This window comes from Merops nubicus, unplaced genomic scaffold, assembly GCF_000691845.1.
Source record: "Merops nubicus isolate BGI_N331 unplaced genomic scaffold, ASM69184v1 scaffold14452, whole genome shotgun sequence".
In the NCBI taxonomy this organism is placed as follows: Eukaryota; Metazoa; Chordata; class Aves; order Coraciiformes; family Meropidae; genus Merops; species Merops nubicus.
The window spans coordinates 11,185-27,266 of record NW_008591653.1 but is presented as its reverse complement, the minus strand read 5'-3'; positions in this window follow the sequence as shown (position 1 = coordinate 27,266).

Genomic DNA, 16,082 nt, shown 5'->3' with positions numbered 1-16,082 from the left:
GTAAGAAAAAAACATAACAGAAGTTTGAAAAGGACAGACTTAGCACAACAGGATAATGCAGTTACAACTGTGAAAATTCCATTTTTCCATGTGTTTTTTTTTTTTTTCCCCTCAATTGCTTTATGTACATTCCTCAAGTCTAAGTGTAGGACTTGTGCTCTAAGAAACTGGAAGTCTCTAGTTCTTCAGTTTGCTCAGTGCAGCTTTCTTAACATCTGTTCCAGTTTTGTTTTACAAACAGCAGCTGAACTTAGCATTCTGCATCTATTACAGGCTTAGGGTATCAATATAAAGGTGATTAATTTACACTACGGTGACTTTTGTACTGGATGTGCATAATCTCCATAGCGTTTGTTGCCTTACTTCCTTCAGAAGAAATTAAAGAGGAGCTGGATGTCAGTCTGCCTGACATGACAAAGGAAACATTTACTGGGAGAACTGTTATGTGGAGATGAATAGATCAATATCTAGCACTGTAGAGGAGCTAAGCAGTAGGTCATGGCTTACACATTCAGTACTTTAGATGTTACTTGAAGTGCTGCAGTGAGCTGCAGTAGATGAGCTAGTTTGGCATGTTGTGTCTGGTTTTGCCAAGCACTGTCAATACTAGTATGTAAAGTGATGATAGTGCAAGTTGTATGGAAGTTTGAAAATGGATTAAAATTTCTTGTTCTCACTGCATATTCTTCAGTGTTACTAAGTGAAGGATACCCTTTGTTGTTAGGTTGTCTAAAGTGAAGTTTCTAAATAAAAGTAGCCTGCTTTTCAGAGTTGTTTAATACCCATAAATCTTAGAGTTAATGGTGAGAATTCCAGATACGTTGCAGTTTGTTAGAACTCAAGCCACTCAAATTTAGGTGCTTTGACACTAGTTTCAGAACTTAAATGTTCAAGTCTGCATATCTGAAGTTTACTGAATAGATTGCAACCAAAGAAGTCCATAAAATACCTGAAACTCGACTACAGCTGCAGTGCTTGGGATAGTCCAGAGGCTTTACTTAAAGTACATGATTCTTGTTTTAAATACGGTGTAAAAAATAAGGTCTCAAAGATCTTCACACTGAAAGAATCTATTTTATATTGTATTGCAAATAAAGACAAATTAAATAAATTTCTTTTCTTCAGGAAGTTTTATTGACAGTGGGGAAAATCACCTGTGCTACACCTTGTAAAGCTGTTCCAAGTTTCTGTCTTCAGCAAGATTTTTAACTTGCAGAAGAGAAGTTGTCTTTGTGTGTTGACACAACACAGGTGGTATTCAGTCTAGATGGATACCTGAAGATGTTCAGGAGCCAACTAGAAATGGTGTTATGTTTGTTTTTAGTTTTTTTTTTATCATGTCTTTTTACTTCTTTTTTGTTTTTCTCTCCTCATTGTTCTCAAATTTTCCTTTATTGTTCAGTGTTTGAAATGGTTTGTATTTTGAAAGTTTTAAAGTACAGCTGTAACGGAATACAGTTGCACTCTTCTGCTGTGACATTGTTAATATTATACTTTGAATTGTACAGAGTCTGTGTTCAATAAAATTATTGGCACATGTAACAAATGTTTTCAAATAAACTGTGGTGTAGGTCAGACCATGTGCAGAATCCTTCACATACAGTAGTTTGTCTTTTTTTTTTCTTGGGCACAGCACTAAAATGTCACTCTGTCACTGTAGTGCTCAAGACTACCCAATGTCATTAAATTATCTTCCTCCTGTATGCTTAAGCTCTAAGGAGCAGGGAAGGTACCAGAGGATGGTGTCTGCTCTGTCTCCTTCAGCCGCTCTCTAAACCTGTGGTGTTTGATGCTGGATACTTGAAGACACTTGTGCACGTGCTGTCTTGTCTCTTTCCTTTGACTAAAGGCATTTTTGACTAGGAACTTGGAAGAAATGAGAACAAAATTGTTATTGGTTTGTTTCTTTAAAGTAATCCAGGCTGAGGATTCATTTTAACAGTATAACTGCCAAGAGTCTGACTGCTTGACTTACAATATAAAAATGAAATACAGACCTAGATGGTGAAAGAAACAAAATAATCTCTGTTTTAAACTTTTCTTTATTCAAGCTTGCTGCTTTTTGTTTTTTTCCTCCCTTTTCAATTAAGAGAGTCAAAGGCTGGAGCAGGCCACCCAGAGGTGTTGTGCAGACTCCATCTGTGGAGGTTTTCAAAACCAGCCTGGATAAAGCCCTGAGCAACTTTAACTGTTCTCATGGCTGACCTTGCTCTGAGCAGGAGGTTGGGACTACAGACCACTTGAGGTCCTCTTTTTCAACCTCAGTTATTCTATGCTTCTGGGTATAAAATACATGAAATTATTTTCTACACTTGTTTTTAAAAGGGGTGGGGTAAAATGCTAGATAAATCCTAATTGTGGGTTTAGAGAACATGAGTGTAGTAGAACGTACAGCCAGTAACAGCACAACACATTTTTGTAAAACTATGTGGTTCATCAATGCTGAGCTACCAGCTTTGTGCATGTGGTGTTTGTGTGGGACCAGCTGGGTTGTAGGAAGAAATGAGCTAGTGATGAGAAGACCTGATGGCAACAGGATTCAGGCCCAAGGCAGCAGTGAGGTGTGGAAGACTGAGACCATGGAGGAGGAAGGTTGGTGGAGATGGGAGTCAAACCCTACAGAGCAGGAGGGTGATGCTGCTGAGAATGGTAGCAAGGACACATGTGGCTGGAACAGCTTGGAAGCTGTTGATGTGCTTCAGGGTTCTGTCTTACCTGCTGCTGTCTGCTATGGGGGGACTTGCTACTTTCCTCACCCAGCAGCACTGAATGGCTTCTGGGGCCTCAGGCTCTGGGTGGGAGTTTTGTTGCTGAGAGGTGCACAACACTGCTTCAGCTGTGGCTGGCTGGCTGTAGTGAGGTTTCCTTTCTGACTGTTATGCAAGTCAATGCAGGAAGGTTTTTTGGTGGTTACTGGGCAGCCAACCTGATGTTCTAACCTCAGAGAGGGCTGATTTTTCTTCTCTCCTATTGTGGTTTGTTGTTTTTGTTTTTTTTCCCCACCTATATGAAAGAAAGAAATATTAATGAACTGGCTGCATCCTTTATTTTCTGTCTGTAATGTGCCTATAGGAAACATCCCAGCTGAAAAAAAAGCCCCTATGAAACTTACAGATCTGTTGCAAGGCTTTTGTAGGTTGTTTTGCTGTGTCTTCTGAATTGCTTCTGTCTTTAATGAATCAATTATATCACTTGAGAATAGTGGTTTCTGTGTCTAGTTTCAACCCATTTGCCATTTTGTTAGTAAGTGATAAGGGTTTAGTTCTTTTACCATTTGATTATTATAGGACTTAATTTGGTTTTCCTTGGCTGTAAGATTTGCTTGCTTTTCTTCTGTAGACAGAATATTGCGTTTTTTGCAATACCCATTTTCTTCTTGATGTGTTGCTTCCTGTAGGTGGTTGTGCTACAGCCTCAGATTTTTAACTGTGGCTGCCCTGCACATCCCTCTTGGTTGCTTTATCCTGTGCTTGTCATGCATGTGCAAAATCTAACCTTGAGTCTTTGTTTTTCCCTTTTATTGATAATGTTGATGTGGTGTGTTTCTCCTTTTCTAAAGCCTCTGGCAAGCTGAAAGCCTTCTTTCATTGCAGTTACTGGATAAAATCCTATATGGGGCAATCTCCATTATTCTCTTTTCCATTAAAGTACAAGTGGGTTTTTACCCCAGCCACAAGTCTGCCACTTATGCCATCTGTTCAAAGAGTAGAATCATATTGGTAGCTCTAAATGTCTATCAGTTATCTCAGAAGAGGCTGCTGAATTCAGACATGAGTTCTGATGGAATGATCTGGCTTGGCAGGACACTGTTTTATTGTTTCTGCATTTGTAACAGTGCTACTTCAAAAGCTGCAGGACAGCAAGGTACATCCCAGCTTCTGGGAAGAGAGAGACTTGGAAACAATAGGAAAAAGTCAGTCATCAGGAATAAAAACATCACATCTAAATGTGCAATGGTTTGTAAGCTGTTCTGTAGCACATGTAGCCTGTGACAGACAGAGCATGTGTATGAGCCAAGGGTTTAGTGAACAGGGTCTTGCAATAGAAGGAATATATTCAACTGGGGAACAGAAATGGAAATTAAAATAAGCTAATGATGAGAACGGGGAAAGAATAATAGTCTAAAAAAATTTGTGGGCGAAGGGGGAAGTGTCTGTCTGACCTGTTACATCCTAGAGCTCACTCTTACAGAGCAGTGAAATGGAAATGTATCTGTTCATTGCAAGTCCTCAGGGATGATTCCTACCCCAAAAATAAGAGAAGTTACACAGAAATTGGAGGTGCTGAGAGTGTGGGTAGACTGGGAAGCAGAGACTAGAAGTGGGACTGGAAAGTACTGTCATGGCTTATTTTTCCAGCTCTGAACTCCTTCAAACAATCAAGATGAATTGCCCTGGATTGTAGTTTCCTCCAATGTATAAAACCAAAACTGCTTTGGGAATGAGGTATTATTCCAGTCACACTCTGAAGCCATACACTTGTCTAACTGGACTGTACAATGTGAGTGATGCAGTAGAACTCACCAGGTTGAGGTTTCTAGACACACAAATGTCTTGCCCTGGGGGTTTCAGCACTTCTCTTGTTATTTTCTTGACTTCCAACAGGCAGCATCAGATAAAAAACAGTGGACTTGTTTTCTTAAGTAAAAGTGTTGTCCAAGTGGATGTTTTTGCTAGTGAACACTACTGAAGTAAGGCACTTTTATATAACTAATAGGCAGAGCTCTCCTTACTGAATAAAGAGGCTTTAGAAAATAGACTTGGTTAAAATGTTACTTGTAGAATATTGTATAGCTCTTTATAAAACTAAATAATAGGACTAAGCCTTTGGCAAATATTGATGCAAGAAATGACATTCATCATCTGTAATGAACTTGTCGACTCCATAAGGATTGCCATATATGACAGCATCTCTTAGGTTAAACATTAGCTCCAGGTTGGCCAAACTCTGGCTTTTGAAGCAGAGCCAGGAACCTCTGAGGGAATGATGGGCTGTAGGACTTTGTTACTCCTTACAAGCAGCTGGTTCACGTTTGTTCTCTGGCTGTGAAGCCAGCAAGGGCAGGCTTTCTCACTCAGCTTTCCTGGAGGGCTGGAGTCCAGCTCCAGAAAGGTGGTTCAGTGCTGAGTAACTGTGTAGGACTCCAGTGTCTGAGGAACCTGAGTCTGGGACACTTTAGAAACCAGAGGAGGCATGTGGATTTAGCCCAGTGCTGCTTCTTGATAATTGTGATTGGGAGGATGGAAAAGTGAATTTGAAACATCTTTTTAACAGACAGAAAATGGGTGTGGAGCATCTTCTCTTTTCAGACCTGGTACTCTCTCTGGTGCCGGGCAAGTCTGATGGTACTAGTGTAGCCATTTGATTCAGAAATAGATTTGAGTTTTGCACTTGGAAGGCTGCTGAAGCTCAGTTCTGTAGCATTCCTTGTACTTTTTGCTGATCTGATCCTGGCTAGCAATTTGTCTAGGCTATCTCTGTATTTCTGACCTCGTGAATTACTGAAGAAAGCTCTTTTCCTTGGCACTTAATTTCAAGGCAGTCTGATAAAGTATTATTAGCTGAATTTCCATATGACAGTTTCTAAAGAATTAGTTTCTTTGGCTAACAAATCTGATTATATTGGCTCATATTCTTTACTGGACCAACATTTCTTGGCATCTTCATAGAGGGCTGATTTTGAAACTATGCGGAGTATGTCCCAAGAGGACTGGATAGATGTCAGTGAGAAAACTGAAGGTTCATCTACAGTGAGACACGTGATAATGCTTCAGAAGGGGGAAGGAGATACTGCCTTTTTCATCTCTGCTCTTTAGAGGGCAGGCATCTCAAATCCATTATTAAACAGACATCAGGATCTATAATTGAAGTGCTTTCTGTGTTTATCTCCAGGTTAGCTCTACAGGAGGTGAGGGTGCTCTGAGGTACAAGTGAAGCCAGATAAAATAAAATAGAGCTGGTTCCTCTGGACAAGATCATCTGGAGATTATCTTTTGACTTGAGTTCATGCACTGAAATAATGAATTTATCTATGTCAAGCCTGTGGATTGAGTTGTTGGAGTCAGCAGCTCCTGAGGACATCACTGAGCTTGTTTTAAGTGAGGCAAGTGGGACAAAGGCAGCTTGCCCCACAAAGCTAGCAACAGCAAAGATCTTGGGCTCGCTACAGGATGCGCTCACTTTACACTCGTTATGCAAGGCTGCATAAATACGTGAAGGGCCTGGGTCAGCCTCTCCTTTTGGGCGTGAGAGACCCAGGTCAGCCAGCTTGTGCCAAGGGAGAAATCTGTGTGAAGCTGCACATAGACACTTGGTGTAAACCTGTGCTTTAGACCACCAAAACAGAACTGATTGGGAACTTTTTACAAGCAATCCTGGACATAAGGTGCTGATCTGCTTAAAGGGAACTTCGTGGGCCTGAGATGCTGATGTGTGCGATGGATCCTTTTTCGCTGCAGCAGAGATGTCTGCAGGGAGCTCAATCCCTGCTCTGAGCCAGGTGTGGCACCTCTCTGAAGCAGTAGGCTCTTCCTTCCTGTAACTAGTGCAATTCCTATAACAAGCTGCATGTTATGGAAAGAAATTCTGTAGCCTGCAATTTGGGGAGGGAAATCAGCATCCTTTGTAGAAGAATTGTTTATAGTCCTTGCTCTGAGCTGGGCAGAACAGCTGCTTTGTTTACCAAGGGTATGATCTAGTTAATGCTTCCTTAGGATGCAGAACAGACCGTTACTTTTTTCGTAAACTGATTTTTAACTCTTAGCCAGTGGTACCGCTGTCCTACTGATACTGGAAAAGTACCAGTTGCTGCCTGACAGGGTTTTCATAAGATGTGAAAGGCAGGCAGCGTTTCTCCAACAGAGAGCAGTCTTGCATTTCAGAAACGAGGGACTAACCTATTGCAGAGAAGTGCTGTTTTCTGCTCCTCGGTTAAGAGTAAGAGAGCTACCCAGAATCTCTTGATTTTAGAAAAACATACTTTTTTTTTTTTCCTAAACAGGCCCTCTCCCCTCCTATCCCTATTCCTGGCTGAATCTCCATCTGCAGGGAGTGGATGAGCTCGTTGTGAAGGTGTTAAGTTCTGACTGCAGGTCCTGGCTTGGCTTCTCACTTTTACTTCATCTTTGCAAGTGCTTAGAGGGCAGAAGTGGCTCCTGGCCGTGTGCTGGCGTGGTGCGTGCAGCAGTGGGCCATAGGTGCCCACCAGGGATGCCGGGAGGCAGCTGCATGTTGTGCCTGGCAAGCCACATCCCCGCCTGGCCCAGGGCCCCTGTGGGGCTCAGAGAGCCCAGCCTGCGTGTGCGTGCCTGCGGTCCACGTGCGCACACCCGTGGGACAGACCGTCGACCCTGGCACCGCTTCAGCAGTGCAGCCCAAGCAGACATCCCCAAAAGCTGAGTTTCCTCCCTCTGTCTAACCCATTTGGACCACCTCACGTTAGCAAACCAAGGCTGGATTCCCTGCTGCTCTCACGGTGGGGTGTGTGTTGGCTGGCTTGTTGCAAAGCCAAGCTGGTGGCACGGTGTGGTGGATTATCTTGTGTCATTTGTGCGCAGGTGTCCCCTGGTCTCTGGGATATGCTTTGCTTGCTTGGGAGCTAATAGTCAAACATAGTCAGGTAATATTTTGTGGGAGGAGGGAAGAAGAGAGAGGAATAAATGATTGTGTGTAGATCTTCTTAGACCTTAAGAAAAAAAAAAGCAAACAAGACTTTTTAATGCTCTTAGTAGACTACCATTTGCTTCAGTAGAGAAGAGGTGAGGTGGATTTCTTTGATAAGTTTAGTTTGATTAAACACTGTGTGGTCTGCCGCTGAAAAAAAGTTGCCATGATGGAAAAAATCTCCCCTTCTGAGATCAATTAATCTGTGCTGAGATCAATTAGCAGCACTGGTGAGATGATTCAAGGGAAGGATCTGTCACAGAGGTACCTCTGGGCTCTCAGCAGAGCTGCAGGGGAGGAAGAGTAGAAATAGATGGTGCCATGTAGTGGAGGGGACTCGCAGGAATTTAATTGCTGTTGCTGCTCCATTTCTCTGCCAGGACTGCTGGGCCGGGATTGCTTTTGCAGATCTTTCCACTCCATTTCCTCTAGCTCTGCTGTAAAAGCCACAATTTGCTCCACGTTGCTGTTCCATCACCTAAGAGCTCTTTGGAAAGGGGTTTTGACTGTGACAGAGCCGTGCTGTGTCTGTCAGCTGGGGGTCCTGCCTGCGCCTTGCTGCACACCTCCCTCTCCCAAACACCACACCTTCACCGAGCTGGATGAGAAGGGACAGGGGAGTACATCCTAATCTGCTCCTCGACGTCTCAGGGTCCTGTCATCACAGATGGCTTGAGGAAAGTCTGTGCAGGGACCGTGGACTGGGAGGGAGAGCTGGGCCCCTAGGCAGTCATGGCGAAACACCGGCAGAGAGGGCTCTGGGCAAGCTGTACTGTCTGTGAGAAGAGACTGCGACTCCTGAAGGCATGCACTGGTAACAGTCCTTCGGAGCTGCAAAGCTGTATGCAGCTGTTAGATTTGGAAGGATTGCTCTATGCATAAGAAAAATTAAAAGACCAGTGTTGGCAGCAGTATTGCGAAGTGTTAGAAGATGTGGAGGTTTTACAGACGAGATAAAAATGAAGCAAGCTTTGTTTTTTAACACTATGGTCTCCTTTTAACTGTTACATTATATTTCTGTCACTAAAATAAATTTTTCCAATCATAATCACTATCAAGTTAAATTTTTCTAGAGCAGGGAATTGAATGGCATCTCAGGATAGAGGGTTGTTGGTGCTTCAAAGGGGAGGCATCATCCTGGAATGGGGTTATTTTTAGTCTGGGTTTAAGTGCCCCCAGGGCGAGTTACAGAGGCATACCTGGGCTGCCCGATGACTCTGCTGGAGCACTGCTTCCCATTCCTCTGTCCTCACGTGACCTTACAGCTTTCATCTGCTTAAAGTTTGCTTTGTCGTACCATTATGGTCCCTGAGGTTTAAAAATAGAAGCTAATTTAATAGCAAGCTTCAGACTGCCAGTCAAACTTTACTTGCATATGAAGGGAAGAATGACAGAAAACCTTCAAATGCTTCAAGAAAGTAATCAGATAAGCTTACCTGTCAAATAAGAGGGTTGTTTAATCATGTATGTCTGGTAAAGACTGTAGCTATCCTCTGGGGTCAGGCTTAGCTTGAAAAAAAGATTTTGCAGAACTGGGCTGCTACCTCCGGAGTAGTTTTGACTTTTACAGATGAATTTATTGACAGATAGGATGCAACCAGCCCTTCCTGCTTCTTATCCCCTATTCCTCAGCAAATTTCTGCCCCAGGGAGAAATGGGAGAAGTGGCCAGCTGGGGCTTGGTGGCAGTAGCTTCAAGGGTGATGTGGTCACAGCTGATTGCTGTGCTTGAGATGTACATGGGCTGAGAATGGTTTTGTTCCTGTTCCTTTGGTTTTCATAGTCTTTATTTTTAAAAAAATGTTTAAAGGAGTAAGAGAAGTGTCCCTCAGGTGTCGCTTCCTACTTGGGAGTATTTCATGGAAGATTTTGGCTTTTTATAGCAGCCCCAGTGAGCCAGTTTGCTGTCTTCACTTCTCAGACACCCAACATGTGTACAGCAGATGAAAAGGTTTCCTCCTGGATTTCACAGAAATCTGAGCAGAAAATGTAAATCCCCATTCTGAGAATGGTTTTTATACATTTACGATATCTGCTCTGGGGATATATACCTCTTGTCTCTGTGCCATGATCCCGTAGCCAGATCTCCTGGCTCTAAAGGCCAGTCCCAGGAAAAGCGCTTCCATGAGTTATCTGAGGCACTTCTGTATGTTGTCAGGGTGTCAGACCTGGCTCCCGGGTGACAGACAGAGCTGAGCACCATGTCCATAGTCTGATACCACAGGGCGCTGAGGGGGAGGCAGTGGCATCCTCCACCACCCCTCTTTGCTCCCCACTACATTCACAGGTGAAGAAACAAGTTAAACTGGGTGCAGGAGCTCAACTTCTGATGTTAGCACTGCTGTTGTCTTCTACTGGACCTTTGCAAGTTGCTTCTCTGCCTCTGTTCTTGTCAGTGAGATGCAAATCCAACATCACTGGCCTCGCTGAGGGGCTGTGAGAACTCGCTACTATCATCTCTGCAAAACCTCTCACGGAGGAGAGATGGTGTACAAGCATTTCTGTTGCTGCAAGTGCAGCAGAGATACCTTGGCTGAATTAGTTGTGTGCTTGCTTCTCTGGGAGCATTTCAGCATGGACCATGTTGCCATGTCCTTGGGCCAGCTGTGCTGAGCTCTCTTCTGTCAGGGTTAAGCTGTGAGAAAGCTGCTAGGTTAAATTTGGTTTATCTTAAGTCTTTGTGATTTCCCCAGCGGGTTCACTTTCCTTTTTTAGGACTTCAGCAAGGCAGCAGGTAGGGATGCTGGGCTGGAAGTCTTAGCAGCATGCCTGAGCACCCTGACCTCTTTGATATGCCAATCTAATATGCTTAATGGGCAGGTCACCAGGGCTAGCTGGGGTTAGGTGCATCTCCAGTCTGAGCCCCACATGTACAGACCAGGGAAAACACTCTTGAATTTCATAACAGCATCTGTAGCTGTCCGTCTCCAACCCTCATCTAGATGCTGACATTTCTGTAGGTAATGAATGCAGTCACCAGGATTCCAGTGGGTTTTTTCTCTCCTTCTCCAAACAAATCTAAATTTCCATGTTATGATTATATCATGATAATGATAGCTGGGGAGAAAGGTTAACCCTGTCTACCAACAACTCATCTGCATAGCTGAGGCAAAGGTCAGACTCAGGAAGAATTTATTTCTTCCTCAGATCTGTATTTAGTCATGATAGCAATTCTAGGCTTTATTATTGTAGCAGCAGAGACCCTCTCTGCTAATTCATATTGTATTGCTGTGTCTGTTACACATGAGGTTGAGGTTTCAGTGCTCAGTGGCTTCTCGGGCTGCATGAGGCTGCCAGTTCATGGGTGGTGTGGGAAGTGGGCTCCGGGCAGTGACTGCAGTTTTGGGGGAAGGAGAGTGCTTACAACAAATGAAAATGGATGAAGGTCTTCTGAGGCTTGAGACTTCTTATGAATATTTAGAAATAGAGCTCCTAGCTCCAAAAATTACGGAATCATGCTGTGTATCGAGTCATTTTGCTGCAGGCTTATCTTTGCCCTAAGTGGGACAGGAGAATGACTGTGACTGCATCATGCCATTTTTATTTGGAAATAAAAATAGGTAGGCCACCAGTGACTTTGCTATAAGCACTATATACCTCCTAATTATTATTATTATTTTAAAGATACTTCACCCCTAAAGAGTGCATTTCTAAGGAATTATAGGAAGGTCAGAAAGATCTCACAGCTGGCACCATGGTGTTTGCATGGTACCTGCAGAACAGTGTCAGATGCTCTAGAAGTGATGGAGACCTTTTCCACTCGACTTACCCCTTCTCTGGGTTACTGCCAGAGCTCTTGCTGGAGCTCAAGTCAGCAGAAGGTCAAAAGTGGGTGAATGGAGGGAGATGCCTCAGGAGATATTCTGGCTTTGTGCTGCTTTTGTACTGGGTTGTGTCTACAAAGCACTGAGCCCTAAAGGAATGAACTTGTTGTAGATTTTAAAATTTGACAGAACTTACAACTTTAATTGCCCAGAAAGCTACTGGAAGATTGTTCAGCATCCTGCATGGAAAGAACAGCCCCGTCTTTGCTGTGAACAGCTCCTACATGTTGCTGCTGAAACCTAGTGGATAATTTTGTATGAAGCTGGTAGGAAAGTTGTGCCTGTGTCTGTGTAATGTGTATATAGTGCAACGTGTGTGTTCCTTTCATCTTCCCCTGCTCTGAAATGTGTCCCCTGTCAAAAGCCTCTGAAGGAAATGCTTTCAGATTGATGAGTCTTTATGTGTGAAATGCAGGAAGGCCTCCTACCTTATCACCCTGTCAGAAACTCTCCTGGGGGGACCCACAGCATCTGTTTCTGTCAGATACTTTTAAGAGACAGATCTTAAAATGTATAAATTCATAGCAAAAATTCATTTTTGTCCCACTGGTAAGTTGATTAAAATTCCTATACTGAAATACTGAAGAGCAAAGAAGAAACCAGAGATGTTAATGAGTAGTTTGGAGCTAATTAAACTCTCAATCTGGTAGTTCTGTGAAAACAACTCAACTTTCTGTGCTAGGTGCTGCCTCATTTCAAGGGAGATGATGCCAAATTCTCATGAAGTGACTAAAGTTGTCTGAAGTGACTGTTGTTCCATGTACTGTCAGTGATGCAGTATTCAAGTGTCCAGCCAGCATGATTTTTCCAAAACTAAAAAAAAAATCATAAAATGCAAGAAAACTGTGTTGAAGGATTTTTGTCTTTGATTATAGAATCAGTGGTTTATGCTCAGATCGTAGGCCAGGACTAGGTTTTCTAAAACATGAATGTGATAATTGAGAATAGTCATGTGGCTTCAGGAGGAAACTCTGAGTTCTTGATACCTGTGGCACCAGCTATGCAGAAATACAACTTTCTGAATCTCTGTCACTTCCAGCTATTAAAAAATATTTATTTGTGTCACAAATAGCAAAGATGGCAAAACATAATTTCACAGTCCAGAACCTTCTTCTCTTAATTTTGAAAGAGACCAGTTATTTTAAGGAAACAAGTGACTTTTTCAGCAGATGTTGATTTTTTCTTCCCCACATTCCCTAGAACTTTCTCTTGAAAATTCTTTAAATACTTTGCACAGTCAATTAAAACTATTGTTATAACCATTTATGACGGTTCAGCCTGGTGCAGCAAAACACATAAGTGGGAGTTTTGTCGAGTGTGATTTGAAACACTTGGTTTGAAGGTCAAACATGTGACTGCCCATCTTGCTGGGTTTGTTTATGATGGCATCACTGAGTGCAGGTGGCACTTTCCACATGCTAGCTGCCTGCAGTGCTGTGAAAACCTTGTGAGTAAAGGCTGCTTGTCTGATTTCTGCTTCATTTAGGGCCCTGCTCCTTTGTGAAGAGTCGTTTAGTGAAGTTAATAGTCTTAATAGAAGTACGGTCTGCTCTTGGCCATGCTCACAGTGTAACATGAGCATCTTGAGCAAACAGAAGCAGAAGATCCAGCATCAGTAATGCTGTGAACACTGTGGGGGTGCTTCAGCAATAACTACCTACAGAGGTAGCGTTAGTGTTGTCATAAATGTGCTGGGGTTTTGTGGTTAGCAAGACTCACAAGTGATGCCATCAAGGGCATCTGTTAGAAGGGCAAATGTGTGAAGTTCTAAATGACAGAGTTGAGATGTCTGTATTTTGATGAGGATGAAGGAAGAAAGAAGTGAAAAGTTGCGAAGAATGTCTGTGTGACATTCTTAAAATGATACGTCAGGGAGACAGCCTTTTAGCTTTTAGAATCATAGAATCCTTTAGGTTGGGAGAGACCTTTAAGATCATCAAGTCCAACCATTGAGCCATTAGGGCTCTAACGTCCTCTGCTAAAACAGATCAGAATCTGTCAGGGTTGGAAGGGACCACAAGGATCCCCCAGTTCCAACCCCTCTGCCATGAGCAGGGACACCTCACAACCCCAGCTGGCAACTAAGTACCACACAGCTGCTTGCTCATGCCCCCGATGGGATGGAGGAGAGAACTGGAAAAATAAGAGTGAGAAAATTTGTGGGTTGAGATATGCTGTGGTTTGAGGCTTGGGGGTGGGACAGGTGACCCAGGAGAGTCCTGGGGGAAGCAGTTTATTCCCTCCCCTTCCTCTCCACACTCCTTAAAAGAGGCAGGAAGTGGGTGCTTCGCTCTCTTGCCCTGCTGCTCTGGGTCCTGGTGCTGGAGTTCAGCCTGCTGATTCCATGCGGCCCTGAGCCATCTGAGATTTGGGGTTTGTATATCTTGTTTACTTTGTATTCCTCCCATCTTTGTGTATATATTTACCTCCCTTTTTGCTTTTCTGGTCCCTGTTAAACAATATACTTTATTTTTATTTAACTTCTGATCTGTTCAAAGCCTCTCTCTCTCTCTCTCTCTCTCTCTCTCTCTCTTTGGGGAGGGAGCACACAGTTCTGTTCCGTGGGGTCCTGCCCTGAAGCCCTTTTTGCACAGAACCAGAACAAGATAAGAGCAGTTTAATAATTGAAATAAAATCAATAGTAATAATAATAAATGTAATGCAAAGACAATTAAGAAAAAGAGAGAGAAATAAACCCCAAGAAGAACAAGTGATGCAAGTGAAAAAAAATTGGTCATCAAATTCCCAAGCAGCATCCCCCAGTCAGCTTTCCCCCTAGTTTAGATACTGAGCATGATGCCATATGGTATGGAATAGCCCTTGGCCAGTTTGTGTCCTGGCTGTGTCCCCTTCCAGCTCCTTGTGCATTGCCACTGGCAGGGCAGCAGAAGAAGCTGAAGAGTCCTTGACTTAGCATAAAAGCTGCTTAGCAACAACAAAAACATTAGTGTGTTATCCACATCTTCTCCTCCTAAGTCCAAAACATAGCACTGTACCACTGATTAGGAAAAAAATTAACTCTATTTCAACCAAAACCAGGGCAATGCCTTTAAAGGCTATTTTAGTTTATTGGACTGGTTTAGACAGAGAGATTTAGCATGGTTTATATCTTGACTTTATGCACAGGAACATCAGCTGGTATTATCTGTGATAGCAGCTTCTGCACAGGGTGCTGATGTTTCTGTGAATGGATTTTGGTTATCTGCTCAGAAGAGGCTGAAAAGTCACTGAATTAGACTCTGGAGGAGCTGTTCCAGTTTTACAGATCATTTGAGTGTAACACTTGCTTCTTCAAAAAGGCAGCTACCTGAGATGAAAATATTAAGAATCATGAAGCTTTTGTATTTTGAACAAACAAACAAATCCAAGTAATGTTTTTAAGCTAGTCATAAAGCTTTTCAACTTTTAGAAATTTATTGAGTTACAATTGCAAATTATGTTAGCAGCTTTTTTATGTGGTTGTAGCAGATACTCAGCACTGGAAAAGAAGAAATACGTTTGGGAACATGAGTTACAGTTGCAGGTCTGTTGGCAGTAGTGATAACCACTGAGTGCTGAGATAAGAAAGGCATTTTTCAGCACTGAGTTTTTCTGAAGTATATTTTCCTACCTGAATGTCACATCTCAAGCAACGATGTGGGAAACAAAAGCCGGGGTGCCAGCCCTGTTAAGCCCTGCTTGCAGCATGGGCTGAGCAATAGCAGTGTCGTGCTCTCACCCACTGGGTTGTCAGCCCTGGGAGATGGTAATTTAAACCTCCCCACACAGGGCTGGCTGGCTGGCAGAGGGTGTTTTCAGGCCCAGCATCGTCATGACTGCTGAGTAAAGCACACAGCCCTGTTTGCATCCTGAATTTCATGTGCAGGCAGAAATGGGGTGTCGGGGTGAAGTGCTGGGATCTAAACCCCTAGCCCTGAATCAAGGTTAACACACAGATGATGTCCACAACCAGGCAGCAAAAATCTTCCTCTTGGTTTTCTCTCAAGGCCTGGACAACCATGGGTGAAAACCAATCAGCACCAGCCTTTAGCATTAGCATCAGGTGTCCTACCTTTAAAGGTAACAGTATAAAGGCTGGCTCTGCTTTTAGTGAGTTTGTTTATGTAGTGAACGTGCTATGTAGCGTTTCCAGTTTTTGGAAGGGCTCTCTGTGATGGCAGGACACAACCACAGCCGGGAGCAGAGGGAGGATTATGTGTGTAATAGTGGTGCTGGTTTATGGCAACTGTTATGCAATTGGAACTGGACTGGTCACCTGGCTTCTGCTTCAGTTTGCGCCTGTCTTTGCTTCATCCTACACCGTGAGTGAAAGTATCAATCTTTTCATTCCTCTGGTGCTTAGCTACCTCATATTGTCCATGTGTACTTTAGAACTGGAGAGAAAGATCTGGCCTGTGTGATGCCTATTGATGACAGTGTCCTTCCTGCTGGGGCATGCAGTCAGCAAAAGAGGATGATGAGGTGTCTGGCAGGGGATGGAGATGGCAGCTGGCAGGGTTTCCCATGAAGCTGGGGCTGTTTGTTCACTGGGCCAGTATAGGTGGGGACTGAGGTTGTAAAAAATAATGTTCTGGTTTGTATTCTTCCTGTGGGGGTG